The sequence below is a fragment of the Lissotriton helveticus genome, chromosome 2_1 (genome assembly GCF_964261635.1).
Source record: "Lissotriton helveticus chromosome 2_1, aLisHel1.1, whole genome shotgun sequence".
NCBI classification, from domain to species: domain Eukaryota; kingdom Metazoa; phylum Chordata; class Amphibia; order Caudata; family Salamandridae; genus Lissotriton; species Lissotriton helveticus.
Genome location: NC_136059.1, coordinates 1803171106 through 1803197737, shown reverse-complemented (window position 1 = coordinate 1803197737; position 26632 = coordinate 1803171106).

The following is a 26632-nucleotide window of genomic DNA, read 5'->3' as shown; positions in this document are numbered from 1 at the left end:
CTTGATCTCTCTCTGTCCTCTAACTCCTCTGGAGACAGACTCTTGTTAGAAGCATTGCTACATGCGGGGGAAGGTACTCTCCTTCCTCCTAAGCCCAATGGCCCTTTCTGCTGTACCTCAGCATGGACATCCCCCTCCTCAATTTCAGGGGTTTTCCTTGCTTCTACCCAGGCCCTCATCGCCTTGTAGAACTCTTCCTTCTTTTTGAATCCAGCAGTGGAAACATTGAACTTTTTGCTTAAGCTGTGATACTTTGTAGCTTTCCAATTTCTCTTCTTCCCATTCAAGATCAGTAGAGGCTAGTGATTCTGCTCTCACCACTACAACTGAACCAGGCATCTTTCAAAAATAGAAAATTAAAAAAGGAATCTACCAAAAAGTATGTGGCTGCGTTATGGTCTGCACTCACTAAGTAGTGTTCACCAGTCACTGTACATGAGTCACAAATGCAAGTCCAGAATCCTCACCGCTGCCCACCAATGTTAGATTTGGGGGTCTCTAGTTGGCACAGGTAGGTACTTGTGACAAATAGGGACCCTTGCCTCTAGTCAGGATAAGGGGATTACACTCCTAAAATAACCCCTTCTCACCCCCTTGGTAGCTTGGCACGAGCAGACAGGCTTATCTCAGAGGCAGTGTGTAAAGCATTTGTGACCACATACAGTAACCCATTGACAACACTACAAATGGCATCCACACAAGTTTTTTATATCAAAAATAGGTATACTTTATATAGACTTACCACAAGATCATAAATGACAATAAATATACAATACTGTTACTTTAAGATGGTAGATTTAGCTTAGTTTTGTTCAGTTCTTAAGATGCGACACTTTGGGTCAATGTACCTCAGGTTGCATTGAACTTCCACGACAAGCAATGTCGCAGCGAGAGAAATGCGGCAAAGTTCAAGTACTTTTTAATTTTTTTTTATTTTCATTTATTAATTTCAGGAAAGTTACACTGATTCCAAAGAAATATAATCATACAAATACTGCATTGGCTAATACAAAAAGAGAAGCAATAGCCAAATGAAAAGTAAAAGTAAAGAAAATAGAAAACAAGGAAAAAGAGAAAAGAGAAAAGAGGGAGAGAACAAATCAGAGTTTGGAGAATGACAAGGAGGAAAGGGGCCAGGGTGAACCACTGGAGACATCCATTCAAAGGGTAAAGAAAACAAATATTATATCATACATTTTTTTAAGCTTGATGAAAGAGGTCACCCCTACCCTTGCTGCTCCACCAGAAACCCCCAAATTTGCAGCCCTTTTTCCCTGGCTCTACTTCCTTTGCACTTATATAATGCCATCTCCAGATTAAATATGTGGAAAAATCTGGCGTACCAAGCCTGAAATGTCGGGGGATCATCATCCTTCCACTTAGAGGCAATCAATATGCTATCACCATAAAACAAAAATAGACTTGAGATATTTCTAGCTGCAAGGACTCGTCCCAACCAAAAAGGATTAAAGTTGGAGTTAATAGGGCCGGTCGCCCTGTAATCTTAAACAGGAAGGTATCGATCCCCTGCTATACCGCGCCCAGTACACAACACTCCACAAACATATGGGCCATTTCGGCCGGACCTTGCCCCCGTCTTGGGCATTTATTGGACTCCCTTTTCCCCCATGCCCAGAGTTTAGCTGGTGTGAAGTATAATCTAAATATTGTTTTAAAATGTTGGGCCTTTAGGTTGGCAGATAAAAGAACCTTCTGAGACAATTCTAAGGACCTACATAGATCCACATCTTGATTTCCTAGTTTAACTGCCCACCCACTTTCTATTTTAACTATATCCTCATCACTAGCTTCCATCAACATAGCATATACTTCCTTCACTTGAGGTTTTTTATGAACTAAAATATCTAAAAGTGGGAAGCGTGACTGAGTAGTAAGAAGTGTAGTGACTGATTTAATTGATTCCCTAAGCTGTAGATATTTAAATAAACATCGGGGATCTATCCCAAATCGATCCTGAATCTCTACAAATGACATAATGCCATGTGAATTAACAATGTCTCCAACAAAGTTAATTCCCGCCTGTTTCCACTTGCTACCAATTTTATCATACAGGGTGGCTGGAAAGAATGATGAGCGCCATAGTAGCAGGTAGCGTTGGATTTTCAGAATTTTTTATAGTTTTCTAGTTCTCTGCCAAACACTCCAAGCTGCTCCAAGAGGTTTAAAACGAGTCTTCTTGTAGTAACTACTTTCCAATTGTCTGAGTAATAACCCTGGTGCATAATTGCCCAAAGCTGTTTCAAAGATGTATGGTGGTGTCTCCACATCCTGAGCTGTTGTTATTGGCTGGTCTAAAAAAATAGTCATCTGTTGAAACATAATAGCCCAGTAGTAATATAAAATATTTGGGACAGCCATTCCCCCTCAGTTTTGTGGTAGGGTCATTAATTTCAGAGATCTCCTAACTTTCTTGTATCCCCAGACAAACTGCGAAATAATTACCTCACTTTTTTTGAAAAAGAGATTCGGAGGGTCCAGTGGTATACAAAGTAACAAATATCATATTTTCGGGAACATAGTAATCTTTTATGACGTTCACCCTACCATTAATAGATAAATGCAGATTATCCATTCTTTTTAAGTCAGCACCTATTTTACTAATAAGAGGGTCTGCATTAATATTCCAGATTGTATCAACATCTGCTGGAATAGAGATCCCTAAGTAGGTGGCTACCACTGTCCTCCTAGAATCCTGCCAGGTAACTGACTTAGAGCAAACAATCAAAGTTTTATCGGCATTTAGCCCATACCCAGATTGCTTCCCAAACTCCCGAGCCAAATTTTCAATTCTTCCTATTGCCACCTGGGGTCAGGGGTGACAACCGCGATGTCATCTGCGTAAGCTAAAACCTTATTACTGTACCCCCTGGCCACTACCGGCTTAATTACAGGATCATTTAATATCGCTCTGATAAATAGGTCTATATATAGTGCGAAAAGGATAGGGGAGCATGGGCAACCCTGCCTTGTCCCCCTGGCGATCTTAACCAGCCCCGACTCCCGCCCCATCAGTTGTATTTTTGCATATGATTGAACATACATAGCTCTTAGGGCGGTTAGCATGCGTGGTCCAAAACCATTTGACCTTAAGTTCTGCCAAAGTTAAACCCACTCCACTTGATCGAACACTTTTTGGCAGTCCAATAATATTAATGACATCTGTTGCCCTGAGATCTCTGCAATGTTAAATAGTGATATTACCCTATGAATGTGGTCGTCGTGCCTCTGCCCGGGATAAAGCCGTGTTGCAATGGACTTACCAGAGAATCAATTATCTTAGATAACCTCTGCGCTAGGATTTTAGAATAAAGCTTCTCATCAGCATTTATCAGCATGATTGGTCATTTTAATAGGCCATATGTCTACCAGCCCATGACTATCAGCTAATGCCTGTAAGGCTTGAAAGACTCGTGGCTTCCTACCTTGGTACCCACCCCTACCCACCCCGCTTGCATCCATATGAATATTAAAATCCCCACATATAATCAGTGCGGCAGGCCAGGAGGCGAGCTGAATTTCTAGTTCTGCCAGCAGATCTGCGTCATCTAAATTTGACCCATAGATAGTGCTCAGTGTACCAAAGCTAGAAATTAGGGCATTTGCCCACCTGCCCCATTTGCCAGATAATGTCTGTTTACTAGGTGGCAGCCAGTTAGATATATGAATTGCAACCCCTCTAGTATTAGAGGTCTGTGAAGAGCAAATTGCTTGGGTAAAAACTGGAATATAATTAAGACCTCGCTTCTACCAAGGGATATGAGTCTCCTGCTGACATATAAAGTCCAGGCCCAAAGTTCGCAATAATTCACCAGTCCTACCTCTCTTCACTCGATCTTTCAGCCCCCCGATGTTAATCGTGCAAAAAGTTAGCTTACCCATCCCGGCATTTTCCTTGGTATCTACTTTGCCTGCTTTGCTTCTTGAACCTTTCCTTCAAATTACATGAAGCCCAGAACTTATTTGTAATACAGTGTTTTACTTTCCAGATTTTTTTTAAATATTTTTCTCCCCCCTACCCACTCCCACTTCCCCTCCCAGATCCGCCCTCCCCCCCTCTCCCCTCCCTGTGTTGTGAAGCAACAAACCTGACTCGGTCTGCGGGTGATGATTGGTGGTATTTCCTCGCTAGGGAGACATATAAACAGAAAGTAAAAAATACCAAATATTTTACCCCCACTTCTCTCAACCCCCCCCACGTTCTATTCCTACACATTTACACTTTTTTAAATTATTCTCTGTCTAGGACTCCCTGGTTAGCCGATATTGAAGCATAAGGAGCGTCTCAGAATTTTATTAAGAATTCCTCTCTTACTGACCATTCGGTACCTGCTATTGGCGATATTGGGTAATATAGATCTGCTTGAATGAATTCTTTGTACGTTAATGGCACTGCTGCATATCTTCCATGTCTAGCTGTCACCTGTTTCCCACTTCTTTTATAGTATCTGGATTACAAGTGACTATCTCATAAGGTGGATCCCGTAGTATACTTTTACCGGGGTGCCACTTTGACTCAAAGCAAAGGTATACACAAGACTTTTTCATATTTTTTTTAAACTTAGGATCGCTTACTACCACTTATGACAATATTCGCAATGTTCGTATGTGCAACATAATTCTCGTAGAAAGTCCTTCACATTTTTTAATTTTTACATTATAATTGTCGCGCTATTGCTGATTCAATTATCGGATGATGGTCGTTATTTAATTGTATCTTATAAAACATTATATCTCCCTTATATATATTTTTGTGAGAAGTTTGAAATTAATTTATAAACTTTACCATTACCTTTTCACTTCCTTCTGGATGCCAATTTGGGTAATCAGGGACGTTTTTAACCGTTCTCTCAACTCCTTTCGGCTGCAAGATTGTCGCGACTTTGTGGATAACACTGTTGGTAAGCCCTAGTATGCCAAATCATGAACTTCTTTTATGTTTGGGTTTACCCATTGGTTTCTTAGAACTTTTGGTTAAGGCTTTCTATTCCTTTGCACTTGCTTTGCAATTCTTTTCTTTGTTTGAGCATCATCTCAATGGGCTAATAATATTCACGTCTTCAGTAGAAACACTGATTTCTTCACTCTATTTCTTGCCCCTTTTTCTCTTTTTTGTCTCTGCTTTTCTCCTATGGTTTACTCGCTCTTTTTCTACCTCTCTGCTCAATCCTCTTGGGATGATGATTGTGTGTCTTTGTCGGTATTTTTAATAACTTTTTAATGTTTCATTTCATTTGAAGTATCCTAGGTCTCTATCTTAGGGATACCTAGCATGATTTTATTCTAGCCAGTATGACGTTTTATCTTGTGTGGTTTGGAGTTACCTATCAGTGAAATGTATGAAGAAAATCAGACACATTGTGTTTTTCCCCCTTTTTGGGGTGTCAACTCTATGTAACCTCGTAATATGTCGTTCTTTGGGTTAGTGATTTACCGTATGTCACTCTTTTGAGCTTGTGTGTAATAACAGCACTTATTTGTTTATTTGACTTTTTTCAATTTTTTCACGTTTGTATATTTATGTATGTATATGTTGTAATTTTCACAGCCCTGACGAAGTTCCCATTGCACAAAAGGGAACGAAACGCGTTGGCTGTGCCTGTGCTTACAGAAAAATATTCTGAATAAAGAAGAAGATATTTACAAAACACTGTTCTCTATTGACTTTATTTGAGTGCACCTTCCACTTTGTTCTTTTCATGTTTTTGGTAACTTATACATCTCTAGCAGCGGATGTTGGAAGTGGTTGCACCACCTAATACTGTGGATACTTAGAATCATTGTGCTTGACCTTTGTCTGCTGCTGTTTGTTTCGTGTTTCGCATTTACTAGAGCCCTCCACCGTATCAGCATTTTACAGCCCAGTAGTGAAAAGGGAAAAACAGATACTTAAACAGTCAAGCGACCAGAGGATGGTGTACTATGGGGACCTGATTAATCTTGATTAAATACTGTCTCCTGGCTTCCATCAATCCGGCACATGTCTTTTCAGCCGACACCCCTCGAGAGTCATTTGCCCCTGCCGTCTAAAAACTCCTTTGCCTTAATTTCTGCCCCCTTTTCCTGAAACTGAGTAATCATTTGGTGTAAGCGCCATCTTCGTTCCACTGTTATGTGGCAAAAATCGGGCCTGGTGTAAAAAGAGAACCCATCAGCTGCCCGTTGTGCATCTGGTCTGGCCTTCTCAAACACATTTTGCCTCAATAGGAAGTTCCCAAAATAAACTAAAATTGCCTGAGGTTTGGCATCGGGACGGATTGTCTGATGTATATTGAATGGAACTCGGGCGCCCTCTGGATTTCCTGGGACCACCTCCACCCTTCTAAATCTGGGAAGGATTTTTGCAACAGCAGCACCATAAATTCTCTTACTTCTGATCCCTCCTTCCCTTCTGGGATCCCGAGGAATCGTAAGTTGTTCCTTCTTTGACGATTCTCGCTCTCTTCGAGCTTCCATTGGATGTCTATGAGTTGTGCTTCATGCGCCTCCACTTGCCCCTTTGATCCAGCGAGATCCACCTCTACTTCGGTCATCCTGTTGCAGATGTTATTACAAGTTCTTCCGATTTTTCTAACAGCCCCCTGAAGTTTCCGTGCTACATTTTGTACGCGTTTGCTCTCCATTCGGACTTCCTCACGATGTGCTACAACGCACTGTAGAATTGATTCCAGTGTAAGGGGTGCCTGGGTTACTTCTGCTTCCTTGATTGGTTGTTTTTGGATCCCCGCCAATTGATCTCCAAGGGAATAGTCCCACCTCAACTCGTGCGGTCTGGGGTTCTCTACTCTGTGGGCTCTGGAGTTTGCCTTATGGGTAGCTGGAGTATTTTGCCTGCCACTAGTTCCTTTGTCAGAGGCACTGTCCTCCTCGCTTGATTCTATATTAGATCCCGTCTCTGATTCCAGACCTGACCAAGTGGCGTCTGACAGGAAGTAAAAATCATTGCTTCTGAGTCGACGTCCTTCTCCCATGGCAGCCTAGGTGCCCTTGTAGACCCTAAGGGTTCTTTCTCTGTCCCTTTCTCAAGCCTTTTCATCCTTGACTAGTGCCCCTTAGGATATTGCATGGCCCCACCAGTTTGTTCTATCAGGCTCCCCCGGCATCTCCTGGGGTCTCCCCCTCGTTTGTGGGCTCTCCCAGAGCAGCATGATCCGCTTGGGAAGATGGATCTACTCCAACCTGTTGTAGCACACTTCCCCCAAAGCTCCCTGGATGAAGCGCATTAGAGGCATTAGAGACAGAAACACTACTTTCACCTATAACAGGCTCAACAGTGAAAACCTCTATGGAGTTCCCCTGGGTTTCTTCTGGGGCACCTCTCTCTACTATGACTCCCGCATCCCCCTTTAGCTCTGGGGATAATACAGGCATAGTCTCGAGTAATGCACCCTGTGGAGCCCCACGAAATGTCTCCACATCATTTACCGCCTCCTCTGGCCCCAAAGGTGGCTTACCGATGACTTTCCTTCTCTGACCGCCAGCTCCTAGCTGCTCTTCCATCCATGCTGATTGGGCGCCAGGCCACTGGAGCAAGTCAATGACGGACCGCGGTGGCTGGGACTGAGAGCCCGCGCCCCTCCCCTTCCCGTCCGAGGGATTCTCAGCGCGGGCCTCCGTCTATGTTCCTGGGCTGCCACGGGAGTTGTCTCAGCCTCGGCTGCATCCCTTTGCGGTGAATCAAACGGACCAATCTGTGTAGCCGCCTCTCGTGCTGAATTTAGGCGGCATCGTGGAGACGGTCCGGATGCCGCTGCACGCAAAGCCTCGGATCGCGGTCTGAGAGAGCCCTCTTTCAAACCCCCTGCAGCCTGCGATCAGCACCTTCGCTGCAGCCGTCAGCGTGGATATCCACTCCTTGATACCAGGTACAGGGGCTTTGTATTCCTCGGTTTGGGAGGCTAGCATTCTGGGGTGATGAAAAGCGGGTGTTAAATTATGTAGCCAAACTCATGTCACCTCCTACGGGAGCCACCTATGGCCGTCTCACAAGGCCGCCATCTTGCTTCCATTGCAAAGTTCAAGTACAAAGAAATAAAGACGTGAAGAGCTTCCAGATGCGGCATGCTTCTCCGGGGATGTGAGAAGTTCTTGGTTCGATGCGTGGACTGCAGAGGTGACACCCTTGTTCAGCAACGGTAACAGCTCCAACAGCGACACTCTTCTCCCATGATGTCTGAAGCTTCCACGCAATGCAATAACTACAGTGGCGACATCCACGATGCGCTGGCAGCAGCCCCGACGGCGGCGCTCTTCTCGGGGATGCGAGGCGCTTTTCTTCGATGTGGTGCAGTGTGACACTTCTGAGCAAGGGTGTCACCGCTGTAGTTGTCGCATTGCGCGGAAGCTTCACGCATCGTGGGAGAAGAGTGTCGCAGTTGGAGCTGTTGCCGTCGCACTTCTGAACAAAGGTGTCGCCGCTACAGTCCAGGCATCGAGCCGAGAACTTCTCGCATCCCCTGAGAAGAGTGCCGCATCTGGAAGATCATCACGTCTTTATTTCTTTGCACCTGAACTTTGCCGCATTTCCCTCGCTGGGACATTGCTTGCCATGGAAGCGCAACGCATCGTAAGGTACATTTATGCAAAGTGTCGCATCTTAAGAACTGAACTAAACTAAGCTAAATCTACCATCTTAAAGTAACAGTATTGTGTATTTTTGTCGTTTATGGTCTTGTGGTAACTCTATATAAAGTATACTTATTTTTGATAAAAAAACCTTGTGTGGTGTCCATCTGTAGTGTTGTCACTGGGTTACTGTATGTGGTCACAAATGATTTACACACTGCCTCTGAGATAAGCCTGTCTGCTCGTGCCAAGCTACCAATGGGGTGAGCAGGGGTTATTTTAGGAGTGTAATCCCCTTATCCTGATTAGAGGCAAGGGCCCCTATTTGTCACAAGTACCTACCAATGCCAACTAGAGACCCCCAAATCTAACACTTGCAAATAGCCTGATGCATTTTTTGGGGAGTGCTAGTTTTTGTTGAATATTGTATGTTCTTTGGAGCATGGAGTTGCAGTCTGGGGTCCTGTCTGATACTTTTCTTGCTGCACTACAATACATATTTTAAACTAGCTATTAAACCTTTTCTGCATTTCATATTTCAAATTCAATACAAATCCTAACAACTAAGAAAAATAGACTTTAATTTGAACTATGCGAATAATGCGTTAGGGTAGCACCTTTGTTACTACTGTTACTTCTTCTACTCCTTCTTCTTCTTCATCTTCTTCTAATTATTATTATTATTATTATTATTATTATTATTATTATTATTATTATTAAAATTACCAGCAATAATAACAACACAAACAACAATCATAATATTCAATCAATCAATCAATCATGCCATTTGTATAGCGCACTACTCACCCGGGAGGGTCTCAAGGCGCTTGGGGGGAGGGGTATGCTACTGCTCGAACAGCCAGGTCTTGAGTTGTTTCCTGAAGGCGAGATGGTCCTGGGTCAGCCGAAGGTGGATGGGGAGGGAGTTCCAAGTCTTGGCAGCCAGGTAAGAGAAGGATCTTCCTCCGGCGGTGGCTCTTCAGATGCGTGGTACGGCTGCGAGGGCGAGGCTGGTGGACCGTAGCTGGCGGGTGGGCGTGAAGAAGGTCAGGCGGTCGTTGAGGTACTTGGGGTCCAGGTCGTGAAGAGACTTGTGTGCGTGGGTGAGGAGCCGGAACGTGATCCTCTTGTCGACGGGGAGCCAGTGCAGGTTCCTCAGGTGGCTGGAGATGTGGCTGCGTCGGGGGACATCCAGGATGAGTCGGGCGGAGGCGTTCTGGATGCGCTGGAGTCTTTTCTGTAGCTTGGCTGTGGTTCCGGCGTAGAGGGTGTTTCCGTAGTCCAGTCGGCTGGTGACGAGTGCCTGGGTGACAGTCTTCCTGGTCTCGGTCGGGATCCAGCGGAAGATCTTGCGAAGCATACGCAGGGTGTTGAAGCACGATGAGGAGACGGCGTTGACTTGTCTGGTCATCGAGAGGGAGGGGTCCAGGATGAAGCCCAGGTTGCGTGCGTGGTCGGTTGGCTTGGGTGCGGTGCCCAGGGCTGGGGGCCACCAGGAGTCGTCCCAGGCGGAGGGTGAAGATCCCAGGATGAGGACTTCCGTCTTGTCCAAGTTCAGTTTCAGGCGGCTGTCCTTCATCCACTCGGCGACGTCTTTCATCCCTTCGTGTAGGCAGGTTCTGGCGGTGTCGGGGTCTCTGGTGAGGGAGAGGATCAGCTGGGTGTCGTCGGCGTAAGAGATGATGTTGAGGTTGTGCTGCCGTGCGATGGCTGCGAGAGGTTTCATGTAGATGTTGAAGAGGGTGGGGCTGAGTGAAGATCCTTGCGGGACGCCGCAGATGACTTCGGTGGCCTCGGAGCGAAACGGGGGGAGGCGGACTCTTTGTGTTCTTCCGGCGAGGAACGAGATGATCCACTCCAGTGCCTTCTCTTGGATACCGATGTTGCTGAGGCGCTGGACTAGGGTGCGGTGGCAGACCGTGTCGAAGCAGCGGAGAGGTCCAGGAGGATGAGGGCCACTGTTTCCCCCTTGTCGAGCAGGGTCCGAATGTCGTCGGTGGCTGCGATGAGGGCGGTCTCGGTGCTGTGGTTGGCTCTGAAGCCAGACTGCGAGGGGTCGAGGGATCCGCTCGTCTCGAGGAAGGCGGTCAGCTGTCTGTTGACGATCTTCTCGATGACTTTAGCAGGAAAAGGGAGGAGCGAGATGGGGCGGACGTTTTTGAGATCGGTGGGGTCCGCTGTAGGTTTCTTCAGGAGGGCGCTGATCTCGGCGTGCTTCCAGCTCTCCGGGAAGGTGGCGGTGTTGAAGGAGGCGTTGATGATGTTCCGGAGTTGGGGTGCGATGGTGGAGTCGGCCTTGTTGAAGACGTGGTGTGGGCAGGGGTCGGTCGGTGATCCGGAGTGGATGGTGTTCATCGTGCGGGGGGTGTCTTCGGTGGTCACCGTGGTCCAGGTGCGAAGGGTGGCGGTGGGGGGCGTTGGTTCGACGGTTGGGTGCGTGGGTGGGGCACCGAAGCTGTTGTGGATGTCGGCGATCTTGCGGTGGAAGAACGAGGCGAGGGAGTCGCAGAGGTCTTGTGACGGAGTGATGTCGTTGGTGCCGGTGCTGGGGTTGGAGAACTCCTTGACGATAGTGAAGAGCTCTTTGCTGTCGTGGGCGTTGTTGTCCAGTCGTTCCTTCAGGGATTTCTTCTTGGTGGTGCGGATGAGCTGGTGGTGCTTGCGGGTAGCGTGTTTGAGGGTGGTCATGTTGTCGGTGGTCCGGTCGAGGAGCCAGGCTTTCTCGAGGGTGCTGCAGGTCTTCTTGGAGTCCTTGAGGTCGTCGGTGAACCAGGATGCCTTCTTGCTTCTGGGTCTGCTGGGAGGGTTCTTTAGTGGCGCGAGGTCGTCGGCGCAGGCGGTCAGCCACTGTGTGAAGTTGCGGGCTGCTTCGTTGGGGTCCGTTGTGTTGGTGGGTGGGCTCTGGCTGAGGGAGGTGGTGAGCTGGTGTGCGGTGATCTTGCTCCAATTCCTGTGAGGTACCTGTTGCAGGTGGTGGTGTGTCGTGGATCTTTTGAAGCTGAAGTGGACGCAGCTGTGGTCGGTCAAGTGGAGTCCGGTGGCGTGGCTGAAGGTGATGTACTTGCTGGAAGAAGCGTGTGGCCGGCGTAGTGGGTGGGGGTGTTGACCAGTTGCTTGAGTCCGAGGTTGGCGAGGTTTTCCAGCAGGGCAGTGGTGTTGCGGTCCTTGTTGTTCTCCAGGTGGAAATTGAGGTCCCCGAGGAGGATGTAGTCGGTGGAGGGGAGGGCGTGCGGGCTGATGAAGTCTGTGATGTCTTCGCTGAATTGTGTGCGTGGTCCCGGGGGTCTGTAGACGAGGGTGCCTCTGAGGGTCGTCTTAGGGTCGGTGTGAATCTGGAAGTGGAGATGTTCGGCTGCGGCGAAGGAGTCGTTGGCGTCGGTCGTGATGCGGATGGTGTTCCTGTGGACGATGGCGATGCCACCTCCGGTCTGGTTGATGCGGTCCCTCCTGATGATCTTGTACCCGTCCGGGATGGCGATGGCGATGTCGGGTGCAGAGGAGGCGTTCATCCAGGTTTCCGTGAGGAAGGCGACGTCCGGTGATGTAGCGTCGAGGAGGTTCCAGAGTTCCACGGCGTGTCTGTGGACGGAGCGGGTGTTGATCAGGATGCACTTGAGGTGGTTGCTGCTGGTGTTTGTCTTGGCGGGTGCGGGGCAGGTTCGGAGGCAGGTGAACTTGCAGGTGCAGCAGGTGAAGGGTCTGTGGGTGCGTCTCGGGGTGGCTCGGCAGCAGGTGTGGGTCCGGCCGGCATTGAGTGCGTTGAGAGTGGCGGCGTCGTAGGTCAGTCGGGTCGTCTTGCCTCGGCGGGGAGGGCCAGGGGTCCTTGCGCTGGGCGCGGGCCAGGCGCGGACGGGCGCAGACGGGCTTACCTTTGGCGCACCTTCGGCGCTCAATCGGCGCTCCCGCTGCGCGCGTCTGCTGCGCGGTCGCTCTGGGGGAGTCATAAGTAAGGAGCCGGGAGGGAGGAGCAGCTGGGTGGCGGGAGCGGGGCGGCGAATGGAATCACAGGGGGGCGGGGCCGCAGGGAGGCAGCGGCAGGAAATTCCAAGAAGCAGCGGGCAGCGGGAAATTCCCAGGAGCAGCGGGAAATTCCCAGGAGCAGTGGGCAGCGAGCGAAGGAATCTGCAGGCAGGAGGCGGCAAGGCAGGCAGGAGCGGCAGCAGTGAGTGGGGCGACCAAGCCCTGTGGAGGGCTGAGCGGTCATATTAACAACAGTAATAATAACATAATATATTACTATCAGTATTATTACGATCAGTATTATTATTAGTAGTAGTAGTAGCAGTAGTAGTACTTCCAGAAGTAGTAGGGGTGGTAGTAGTAGCAGTAATAGTAACATGAGCACTACAATACACACTTAATTCTCTTTTGAACACTCATTGATGTTCTATTGCTAAAAGGTTGTATACTATCCAATTTTGTGGTATCTGCAAAAAAACTGCTCACTGCTCACAAAGCTATTGATTCACACTTATACAATACAGGCTGCAGTTTACAGTCCTGTTTTCTCCGGTCCCAACTCTTGCTGATATTCTGGTTTTTTTTCATATAGCACTGAGATGCTACTGAAAGGGCGAGATTTTGATCGATACCTTATATCTATTGATCCAAACCTCGATCTGGTCGACTGAACCTTTATTGCCTGTCTTGGAAGGAAACAGTACACCTATCTGCAAGTTAGTTCACCCAATAAAGGACTCTACTCTTAAAGATCACGGACAACTTCTAGGTTTCAAAAGTTTATTGTAAAGATATAATGAGCTGCAAATACAAGCATCTCAGAATGAGATTCACGAGATACACAGGTCCAATTACATACATGTGCTCTCGAAAAGCCCTCAGACGAGCAACAGAAATCACTAACACAAGTTCTAAAAATAGCAAAGCTATCAGCATAGACGCATATCTCTCCTTCATTTAGGTTGGAGGAAAACAAACACAGGTTAGGCGTCCCTACCCTGTTCTAGATGGTATCCCTACTTAACCAAATCCCAACCTAACAAAGGTGTCAGCAATGAATGACCCCCAAGGGAAGTCATCCACTCTAAGTCTCTTGGTGAAAACCTAAAGTTCTCCAGTCATGACCCCTCACTGCCTACCCATCCTCTCTCTAAAGGGTCCTCAGGTCTCTGCTCTAACTCCACCCAGGGGTGCTGTCCCTAATACAAAACAGTCAACAACATTTGAGACGCCCCTTGCGAAACGCCTCTCACGTGGTGCAACTTCAGGCTTTTTCCATGATGCTTTGTATTGGGCCTCAGACGTTAGAGTTGACCTTGCTTCTCAGTCTCTTCTCCGGCCCGCTGATACCCCTTAAACATTCCAGAACCCTCCTCCATGTCTGGGCCGTCTACTGAACAGGCCTCTATTCATTCACTTATAATTGGATCCCCCCTTTCCTGTTGCAGACAGATATCTGCCGCCAAGAACCCAACTCTCATAGACTTCTAAAAAGGCTTGCAACATTTCTCAGCCCAGACATGTACGTGTAAATCAATGCTAAAACATTTCAGGCCTACAATATTTCACATTATGATTATAGCATTCAATTTCTTCATTTAATTAAAGCATGTTAAAACTCTTATTCTATTATTTAGAAAACATTACTCTAAATCATGGCCCATTAATGCAATGACCAAAAACGTTAAACAATCTGTGTCGTGAAAAGAAACACCTTCCCTTTTAGCTCCAGCTCTGGCCCTGAGGCCTACCACGTTCTGCGTTTTACCACAGACCATCTTATATGGTAACAGCTACACGACATAGATTCAAAATAATCACGTCTAATAAAATCATATAATGTCACACATTTCTGTATTAATTCCACTTCTACTTAAATCTCTATATTAGCTATACATTTAGAATATAATTTCAAATACTATTAGCACTCATGGCATTTCTCTTCATGAATTATGCTCTCTATAGGTAAGTGTGATGTACTCATATATTTATATCAGTTTGCGCTCTCTCAGTTCCCCCCTTTGATGACCTCTCGGGGTCATCACTAACATTTAAACTGCAGTTATTGCTGGCATTCTCTGCGCTTCCAGAGCTCTCAGGCTCCTGTACTGATTATCTTGTATGGCAGCCAATCTCTGCAACTGTTCTCTTTGGGCCCTTTCTGACCTTCTTGCTCTGTACCATTTGAATACCCTCACCAATCCCCACAATATTATCCCACAGATCAATATTATGATGATAGGCTTTAGGATATACCAAATAAAGCTTTTGCCTAAGGTGGAAAACCACCCTCCAACTGTACTCATTCCATGGCCCACCTTTTCCCAGACATTTTCTCTACTCAAGTCTTCGATCTCTTTGTGTATATTAGTTATGTTCTTAATAACTTTCTCAAGGGGTTTTGAAAGGTCTGGAATGTAAGTGCAACATTCCTGAACCTTCAAAGCCTTACAGACTCCGCCCTCTTTTGCTAATAAGACATCTAATGCAAGCCGATTTTGAAGAACCATAGCCCTTATCGATTGCATCTCTCCTTCTACCAGCATTAAGGACTGAGCAGTGCTGGCAGACAACCTGTCGACAACTGTTGCCAGTCGTCTAATTTTAACATCATTAAGGATTATTCCCAAAAGAGGGAACATAGCTCCAAAGACATCTCCAACCATTTCTGCATCGCCTAAATCCCTCCTTCCCCTCGATGATGTCTGGCCCTCAATGATCAATAAGTCTTGTGCATGATATATTTTGGGGAAGACAATTGCCAAGTAACATGATCCATACCAGTTGTCAGGTAGTCTCACGTAAGCATTTCTTCCACATACAAAATACACATTTGGAATCACTTGCATTCCCTTCAGGAAATCCTTAGTGTAGTACTCTAAATTAAAAGCATGTTCACAGTCAACTTCACCCACGTATACATTTTCATAATACGTTTTGGCTCGGTGAAGACATAACTTTCCTTTCTGCGCTTTATCTAAAGCTATTGGACCACTACTACCCTTTCTCTTGTGTGACTTCTCTTCCTCGGTCCAATCTAATTTCCCTTGTCCTGATTTTTTCAAAATCTTTTGTCTCCTGTAACGATCATCCACCTGCCCTATGAACTTTTTCTCGACTTCGGACACCTTACATGTCAGGTTATTTCTACGGGCATGTGAAGTATCTAAGGTAATCCAAGGAATGAAGAATTTGGCCAATCTGTCTTCACTCTTCCAGTAATCCCATTTATTCATCTGCTTATAATTCGGGACTTCTGGCAACACAGAATCATAATTGGAGAAATAGTATTCAAAACTATCTCTCTCATAAAATATACTAAGCAATAAGCTACATGTAATGCCATATGTCAGAGGGAGGTGATGATATCGAATTCCTTCATCTACAGACGCAGGCAACTGCATGCAGACGTAGCAATCCTTAACCTCCATGGCATCCACGTATTCATACAAAAGTTTAGCATAAGCATTTGACCTAAAGTCTCCTTGGGACTCGTCTACATGTAACCTGCGGGCTTCTGCAGCCAATAACGCTTTCTCTTGAGTGTTTTCCCTTTTCTCACCTGCAACAGTGGGTGTAAGTGTTACTACAGAATTCGCATCAGTTACCTTTACCTCTTCCTCATGTCCCTTTACATAAGAAATTGTTACCACTAAAGCTATTAATATTATCACTCCTACTATTAGTGTACCTATTATACATTTAGCTCTGCTGTTCGGGGTGCCGGCCTCCATTTCGTCAGACAATCTAGCTTTTCCCTTTCTCTTTGCAAAAAAAGTTCTTTTCCTCTCGTTCCTTTACAGTCTCTTTCAATCCTTTTGTGTCTTTAGAATCCACACAGCTGGAGGCTGACAGCCTTTTTCGCAAAAAGTCCTTTCACAGTTCAAAAAGACAACCCTAGCCCTTCTCCATCCACTCAAGGGGTTCCCTAAAATTCTCTGCTTCCTGGGCGCTAGGTAATCTTCTTTCCTTCTGCTTGCTTTATTTACAAAGTCCTTTAACAATCGACTATTAGATTTGTGGTTGCAGCTTCAATAGCATAGTTCAATATTTCCATGCGAAGAGTATGCTCTTCATGTGCTGTTATCGTGGTACCAAAGTCGGGGAATTTCAATTCTGTAAGAAACATGTGTTTTAACTTGCTGAGGCGGGGAGGTCTGGGGAGCACGAATGTTAGTGACCCTTCTTGTTCGACACCGGGTACCAACAGTTGTATTTCCACGGTGATAATGGGCTCAGAACTGGACACCACCACCGCTCGGATCCTCCCTGTCTCCGGTTTCACAGACATTTGTCGCCAGATATGTCCACTCAGGTGTGGAGTATCTTCTGTTAGGCACACGCACTCTTCTTGACCTTCTTCGGTCTGGTGCTTCAGCGCCCTGAGCACCTTCTTCTGGGTCTGAGTCTTCTGATATCGGAGGAAGGGTTGCTTCTGGAGTTGACCTCAGGCTAGAACTTCTTCTTTGCGGCCAATTTGCTTCTCCACGTGCCCTTCTACTCCTTCTCCTTCTGGTCTGTTCTCGCTCTCTTTCAGACCTGTCAGGGTCAGACTCGTACTCCCAGCTGTCTTCTCCTTCTGTAGCGTCTTCTGTTTCGCTGTTGTACTGACCGTCCTCAGCTTGGTCAGACTCGTTCCCTGCTTCCACTGGCACCTCTACAGCTTGGCTAGCCCCCTCTATGGCTTCTTGGTCCTCAGCTGGACGTCCATCCGAGAGAGGAGCTGTTTCCAGAGGTGCTGGAACCCTTTTCGTATGCGACGCGTGTATCCAGTTGGGCAGGCCTCCCACCTTTACAGCTGTACTTGTGATCAGGATGACCTGGTAGGGCCCACGCCAACGAATATCCAAGCAGCTTCTTCTCACATGTTTCTTCACCAGGACCCAGTCCCCAGGATACAGGTCATGGCAAGGGCCCTGGCACGCTGGAACCTCTGCAGCCTGCACCTGAAGGGACACAGAACGCATGGCGTCAGACAGTCCCTTACAATAGTCCAGGATCATATCATCTGTGATATTTAACAGTGCAGTAGCTGGAATAGATGGCAGTCTCATTGCTCTCCCCATTAACACCTCATGTGGTGACAACCCTGTTCTTCTGTCTGGGGTACTACGAAGGCTCATGAGTACCAATGGCAGGGCATCAGGCCAACTCAGGGTCGTTGAGGAGCAAACTTTCGCTATTCTGGACTTGATCGTGCCATTAATTTGTTCCACAATTCCTGAGGCTTCTGGTCGGTAACTGCAATGGAGCTTTTGGTCTATATTCAGTGCAACACAAATCATCTTCACAAGCTCGCTGTTAAAATGTGTTCCCCTATCTGATTCCAAAAAGGCCGGCACCCCGAAACGAGGGATAAGTTCTCTAAGCAGTAACTTAGCCACTGTGAGGGTGTCGCACCTACGTGTAGGGTATGCCTCAACCCATCTGGAGAACACACAAACAACCACCAGGACATAGCGGAGGCGGTTGCATCTTGGCATTTCAATGAAATCTATCTGCATTCTGTTGAATGGACCTCCAGACCTTCCTATGTGACTTAGTGCAACTGGTGTTTTTTTCCCTACATTCAGCTGCTGGCAGGTCACACAACGCTGGCACACTGCTTCTGCTGCTATTCTAAACTTAGGATTGTACCAAGTCTGTCTAAACACTCTCAGCATAGCATCTCTCCCTAAGTGTACTGGACCATGTATGAGTCTAGCCATTGGACTCACCATCTCATTGGGCAACACTGCTCTGCCGTCTGCTGAGACCCAAAAATGAGTCTCACCCATTACACATCCTGCCTTTTCCCATGTTTCTTTCTCAGAATCAGGAGCATTTTCTTGCATGGTTGACAATTCATCCCAAGTATCAACAGTTTCCAGTATCATGGTTAATTCAGTTCTTACATTTATTCCACCCACATCCACCTCTGTGAAAGAGTAACCTTGTTCTGCGCAATACCGCGCAACTTCATCAGCATATCTATTGCCTTTCGAAACAAAGTCCTCATTTTTGGTATGTGCGATGCACTTTACAACTGCGATACTTGCTGGACATTGCAATGCTTCTAACAACAAGCGCACAAACTCTCCATTGCGAATGGGAGAGCCTGAAGAAGTCATGAACCCTCTTTGAGACCATAACTGCCCGTAATCATGAACTACCCCAAACCCGTATTGGCTGTCGGTGTAGATGGTGACTCGAATTTGATTGCCTGCTAAGCAAGCACGTGTTAGGGCAATAATCTCGGCTACCTGAGCGGAGTGTACTCCTTCCAGGCACCCAGCTTCCACAACTCCTTCAATTGTACAAACAGCATAAGCTGCTCTCAACTGCCCAACTTCGTCTCTTACACATGAGCCATCGACAAAGAAAACTTCGTCTGGGTCGGTCAGTGGCTCATCTACGATGTCGGGTCTGGGTTTGGTGCATAGTTCAGTCACATCGAGACAGTCATGGTCTGTATATTCATCATCATCATCAATATCATTTGGAAGTGGCATTAAGGTAGCAGGGTTCAAAACAGAGCATCTCTTGAGGGTCACGTTCTCTGCAGCAAGAATAACTTGCTCATAGCGCGTGAGCCTGCTATTGGTCAGATGCTGTGTTTTGGTCCTGGTCATCAACAGTTCAACAGAATGTGGCACGCACACCTCTAACGGGTGCCCCATGACGATATTTTCACATCTCTCAATGCTGACACCCGTTGCAGCAACGGATTTGAGACATCCGGGCAACGCTGCGGCTACTGGGTCTAAAGTAGCTGAGAAATAAGCAACTGGTCTACGGGCATTCCCATGGATTTGGACCAACACAGACAACGCACAACCTTCTCTCTCACAACAGTAAAGAAAGAATTGTTTATTGTAATCAGGCATTCCCAATGCCGGAGCACGACACAGGTCCTCTCTCAGCTGTAAGAATGCCATCAAACAGTCTTTGTCCCATGGTACCGGATCACTCACCTCTTTGTGCGTCAGTTTTTGCAAGGGCTTTGCTTTCAGTGAAAAGTTCACGATCCACTGTCGGCAATAACCCACCATCCCTAGGAACATCCTGACCTCTCTCTGTGTCTGAGGCGCGTTCATTTTCATGATCGCCTCTATCCTGTCTGGTGACACCTTTCGTTTGCCTTTCTCAATTCTGTGTCCCAAGTACTGTACTTCTGTCAGGCAGTACTGCAATTTTCCCGGGGACACCTTGTGCCCATTGGCAGCTAGGTGATTTAACAAAGCAATGGAATCTTCCCTGCAAGCTTCTTCTGTTTCTGACGCCACAAGGAGGTCGTCTATGTACTGGACCAGAACTGACTTCTGGGGCAGCACTAGACTTTCAAGATTTTTCTTCAGAAGCTGGTTAAAGATCGATGGACTCTCTGTATACCCCTGAGGGATACGACACCATGTTAGGACGCGATTTTCCAGCTTAAATGCGAAAAGAAAATGGCTATCTTCGTCCAAAGGGATCGAAAAGAAAGCCTGACAAAGATCGATCACAGTGAACCACTCAGCTTGGAATGGAATCTGAAACAGTATCACTGATGGATTCGGTACCACTGGACAACATGAAACGACTATGTTATTAATCTTTCGCAGGTCCTGTACTATCCGAAATTTCCCATTGGGTTTCTGCAGACCCATAATCGGGGAGTTGCATGGACTACCCACAATTTCTTTCAGTATTCCCTGTTTAATCATGGACTCGATCACGGGTTTTATGCCTGCAATCGTTTCTGGAGTCAATTTATACTGGGGTGTTCTTGGGAACTCAGCATGCGGTTTCACTACAATTTTCACTGGGTCCACCCCTTTGACCAATCCAATCTCTTCCCCAGTGAAATCCCATACCTCTGATGCCACTGTCTCTCTCAAATCCCAGGGAAGCTCGTCTACTGTCAAAGTAGGGTACAGCTCCACACATATTCTTGAGTTTGCAACTTTGAAATCTGCATCATCATCATTAGTCAATACCTCCACTCCCTGGGGTGTACAATATATAGTACAATTCAATTTGCACAACAGGTCTCTTCCTAGCAGACACACAGGGCTTGAATCGCAAACCACAAATTGGTGCTCATCGCTGTACTTCCCTATTTTCACCTGTACCGGTTCTGTCAATTGGCTGGTTATTCTCCTGTTTGCGACCCCTACCACCTGTATGGTCTCTCCAGACATGGGCAGGTCTGGAACTGCAGCTGATCTGATCGTGGATCTAGTGGCTCCTGTGTCCACCAGAAATGTCGTAGGGCACCCTGCTACTTCTGCTTCCACATAGGGTCCCCTCTGATCTACCTCTAAGGCTGCCCCGAGGGTGCAGTCTTCTCTTTCCACTCTCTGTCCGGTTAATGGGTCCACATAATAGCATTCTTCACCTTCCACAAACAGGGGCATTTGTCTATAGGTCTTACCCATACTCCCTACTCGAGGAGGTTGCGGGAACTGGGCTCGGGGAGGAGCCCCCCCCCCTTTGAGCACCTTTCCTTGGTATGGCGTCGCCCCTCTCATAGGTGCGCTCTGGACCTCTTCCTCCTCTATCTCTTGCTCTCCGATCTCCACATTGTAAGGGCACTCGCGTTTCCAATGCCCCAACTCGTTGCACTGGTGACACCTAGTCGTTTTCTTCAAGGTAGCTATGTCTACTCTGGGTCTAAAGGTAGTACTCTCCTCATTACCCTTGTTCTGACTGTACTGCTTCTTACCTCCTGTACCTGTCCCTTGCTGCTGTTGTTGCGGTCCCCCCTTTCCTGCTGTCTGCAATTGTACCACCATCAGCTTCTCTTTTAGTTTCTTAGCCTTGGAGTCTACCTCATCACAGCAGTACCTGGCATATCTCAGTATTTCATCTAGGGGTTTACTTTGCCAACAAATCGAGTGTTGCTGAATCATTAAACTAATATCCGGTCTCAGTCCCAGGACGAACTTGGACACGAATTGCCCTATGTCCTTTGGATCCATTACATCCAAGCCGCTATACTGTTTAAACGCCTTCAGCAATCTCTCGTAATATTCATGGACTGTCTCTTTGGGTTCCTGTCTCGTTCTGTCTATTCTGACCCAATCTATGTCTTGCATTGGCACTTTTTCTTTCAGCCAAGTCATCACTCTCTCGAATTTTGCCATCACGATCTCGGACGGCCCATTAGTCCTAGCATCTCTCTCTGGCTCCGTTGTGGGCCACTCAGCGCTAACCTTGCATGCTGTCCACAGATCTCCTGGTACTACAATGTCAAACAGCGTGTTCAGATCTATCCATAGGACTTTTGAGATCTTTACAAACCTCTCGACTTGCTTGTACCACTCCACGGGGCTCTCTCGTAACTTGGGGAAAGATGTGGTAAAAGCAGCTAAATCTCCCCTACTCCAAGGGACATGTACATAGCTCCCATTGGCAACTTCACGCAAAGGGTAAGCTTCTATTCCCTGCTGTCCTGGTGTTATACCAATCATGCTTCTCCTGCCGGTCCCTTTCTTGGACCACCTCTCTTCCCATTTATCTAGTGCCCTCCATGTCCTTATTCCAGTAATCAGTTCCCTTATGTGTGTTTTCAGCCCAATCGTTCTCCTCTCATCTAGATCTCGATCTGAGTAATGTAGCCTGTGGTTACCCTGTAATGCTTTGGTTCTTGACAAGTCCACCATATATTTGCCTGCTAGTTCGACTAACTTCTCATGGACTGCTCTCGCCTTTCGTGTGATGTCCTTTGCCATATACAGTATTTCATCCTGTTCATACATTTCCATTCTTTCCAAAGGCAGGGTACCATCTACCATGTCATCCAGATCTGACCTTAAGCTGGAGACATCTAGTCTCTTGGCTTTTATCTCAGCTCGCAATATGTCTTTTGAAGGGGGCTCACTGGTCTCCCTCCCATCCCAACTTCGAGCTCTGCGTTTGGGCTCAGGAGAATTAATGGGTGGCCTCCCTTGCTCCCATCTCTCCAGGTCCCATGCTCGGCCATCCAATCTTGGAAGGTGATGGAACACGGGCCTTTTATCCCTACTCTCTCTCTGCCTACTCTCGTCTTCTTCTCTCCTCTCACCGCACATCTCTCTGTTATTTTCCCTCTGGTCGCTACACTCCCTTTGCCTCGTATCGCTCAGTATCCGATACGATCCTTCCTGGTTCCCCATATTCCCTGGGCTGCGCTCATTTCTGTCATCACAGGGACTATGGTGCGACCTCTCACAACTCCCATTCAGTTCTCTGGTGCCGGGCACACAGTGTGGACATTTAAAGCTGTTCCTGTACTCTTGCGCCCTCCTCTCCCCTTCACTGAGTATTGGGCACGCCACCCCTCCACTCCCGGGGCCCCCGTTCTCCAGGTCTGTTCTACCTCCACTCCGGGCCCAATGGGTGACTCCCCTACTCCCTCTACAGTCCCACTCCGGGCTACTCTCCCCAGCCCCGCAGTGAGTTCGTGCTCTGCTGTCCTGACTTTCCCTTTCTGCTTCTGCAGCATTGATGCACTTTTGAGCCTTCACTGCCTCATCCCACTGCTTCATGTACTCATTTAGTTCTTGAAAGGACTTTCGTCCAGATCCCCTCAGATCCATTGGCCATCTGGGGCCCCCAGGATCTCCCCCTGGGTCCCCTGCTGTGTGCATCGGGGTGCTCCACTCTCTGGGTATCGGCATCTGACTTGGGGAATTAGTGGTATCGTTCCTCCTTGCCTGCTCTGCTCTTTCTCTGTCTTTCCGTTTCCGTTCTTCCCCTTTTGCTCTCTCTTGGTCATATATCGATATTATAGGACCTATGGTAACAGGTACCTGTAGTGCATCTGGTAATGGGTAGGATGTGGCGCTTTCCGTTTCCGGCGCTCTTTGTACCACAAACCTACCGACTACCTGTTGCACCTGACTAGGCTGGAGCAACTCTTTCTTTGGCTCAGGATCCCACTCTGAACTGGGAAGCGGTCTATGCTCTCCTGCATTGCCCCCCTTTTCTCCTTCAGTATTCTCGACCTCTCCCCCTGCTCTATTATACGGGGGTGGCCTGTCTGTCAGTAATCTGTTTATCAGGCTGTCCTCTGTTTCGCTCTCATCATCTTCTTCTAGGGGGCTTTTATTTACTGGCGCCTCTAACACTGGGTACAGTTTATTTATTTCCAAATTATGCACTCTCCATCTTTTAGCATCCGCATCCCACCTGGCATCCTGTACTGCCCTTACCGAGCGTTTCACCCTTTCTTGTCGTCTGTTCATATTCCTTTCATGCGCTGCCCTAAGCCATGCTTCAAGGGCTTCAAACTGGGTTGGTCTAGGCAAGGGTCTCTTTGAGGTCATGACTGATTTCAATCGATGTAACACCTCTAATCTGAACGTCCCGTACTTCGGGAACGTCAGTTCCTCGTTTCCTTCAGTAATCTTACTCCACTCTGATATCCAAAGGATCGTATGCAACCCAACATTTACTGCCATATAACGAGCTGGCGTACCCTCCGGCGGGGCTTCTTCCCCTTCATACGATCCTCGCCTCTCTTTCTTAAACAGCGCTTTCAACCATTTAAAACACTTCATAATTATACGCACAAAATCCAGCCTCGCTACTCTGTTTACTTCCTGATGACAATCCACCAATCCTGTCGCGGCTTTGCTAGCTTGGCCTATCACAGCGCGGTCTTTCTCCTGTCAGCCAATCACGTCGCGACCCTGTATGACGTGTTCGCTAGCTGGCCTATCACAGCGCGGTCTTTCTCCGGTCAGCCAATCACTGCGCGACACCACCTGACGTCTCTTTTCTCCGCTTCGCAGCAGCACCCCTCCTTTCTCAACTCGTCTCCCGGTTATGCATGCGTCCCATTCATACACTGAAAAATGACTACTTCCGACCAAGCGGTCACTTCTCTCGACTGTACGTCCACAGTCTATCTGTAATTGTCAACACAACTGACGAGATGTCTATCGTCTCTCTGATAGGTTACTTACACACACAGTAACTTCCGACCAGCGTCCGTTACTCACGCACTCACTCTTACGTTCCCCCTATCTCGGTCTCTCGGGTGATCAATGGTACCTCATGACCCCCTTCACACTAGTTGACAATTACTCTGGGTGTCCGATACACCCGAACCACTTAAGCTCTCTTTGAACTTAAGATTTCCACCGGTTGCGCGCGCTCACAACCTGTTCCACAGTCACTCTACAAACATTCAACTCCGCCAGACATTACAACATAGATACAATACAAAAACACCGCAATCTAACACGCATAACCCTTTATACTCACTCTCGACCGATACTGCTGCTTTTTCTGTCTCACGTCATCCGGATCTTCATCTGCGGGCTGTTCTTCCGATCATCGATTTCTAGGGGCCTTGGGGTAAGCTAACCTGGCCTAGGTCACCGTCCTCAAGAAGGCAACCATCCTCTGCTACCAACTGAAAGGGCGAGATTTTGATCGATACCTTATATCTATTGATCCAAACCTCGATCTGGTCGACTGAACCTTTATTGCCTGTCTTGGAAGGAAACAGTACACCTATCTGCAAGTTAGTTCACCCAATAAAGGACTCTACTCTTAAAGATCACGGACAACTTCTAGGTTTCAAAAGTTTATTGTAAAGATATAATGAGCTGCAAATACAAGCATCTCAGAATGAGATTCACGAGATACACAGGTCCAATTACATACATGTGCTCTCGAAAAGCCCTCAGACGAGCAACAGAAATCACTAACACAAGTTCTAAAAATAGCAAAGCTATCAGCATAGACGCATATCTCTCCTTCATTTAGGTTGGAGGAAAACAAACACAGGTTAGGCGTCCCTACCCTGTTCTAGATGGTATCCCTACTTAACCAAATCCCAACCTAACAAAGGTGTCAGCAATGAATGACCCCCAAGGGAAGTCATCCACTCTAAGTCTCTTGGTGAAAACCTAAAGTTCTCCAGTCATGACCCCTCACTGCCTACCCATCCTCTCTCTAAAGGGTCCTCAGGTCTCTGCTCTAACTCCACCCAGGGGTGCTGTCCCTAATACAAAACAGTCAACAACATTTGAGACGCCCCTTGCGAAACGCCTCTCACGTGGTGCAACTTCAGGCTTTTTCCATGATGCTTTGTATTGGGCCTCAGACGTTAGAGTTGACCTTGCTTCTCAGTCTCTTCTCCGGCCCGCTGATACCCCTTAAACATTCCAGAACCCTCCTCCATGTCTGGGCCGTCTACTGAACAGGCCTCTATTCATTCACTTATAATTGGATCCCCCCTTTCCTGTTGCAGACAGATATCTGCCGCCAAGAACCCAACTCTCATAGACTTCTAAAAAGGCTTGCAACATTTCTCAGCCCAGACATGTACGTGTAAATCAATGCTAAAACATTTCAGGCCTACAATATTTCACATTATGATTATAGCATTCAATTTCTTCATTTAATTAAAGCATGTTAAAACTCTTATTCTATTATTTAGAAAACATTACTCTAAATCATGGCCCATTAATGCAATGACCAAAAACGTTAAACAATCTGTGTCGTGAAAAGAAACACCTTCCCTTTTAGCTCCAGCTCTGGCCCTGAGGCCTACCACGTTCTGCGTTTTACCACAGACCATCTTATATGGTAACAGCTACACGACATAGATTCAAAATAATCACGTCTAATAAAATCATATAATGTCACACATTTCTGTATTAATTCCACTTCTACTTAAATCTCTATATTAGCTATACATTTAGAATATAATTTCAAATACTATTAGCACTCATGGCATTTCTCTTCATGAATTATGCTCTCTATAGGTAAGTGTGATGTACTCATATATTTATATCAGTTTGCGCTCTCTCACTCCTTTTTGTCTTACTGCTCTAGAAGTAACGTATTCAGGATTCAGGTGCAACATGACACATTCCATTCAGTAATTGACTTGAATTGTCTGTGTCATGGGCAACAATTAGACAGATACCTTCCTTATCTCCCACTGTTCCATCTGACTCTCCCTGCCCCCACAGACCTCCAGACATTTTCACATCAGCAGCTGGCGCGCTTTAAAGCACCACGAGGGACTTCCTCTCGAGAGCACGTGACACCCGGAAATAGTTTTACAGAGTCCCCTTTAAAGTTCACTCAGCCTCATCTGCACCTGCAAATCAGAGCCCCGTTGCAT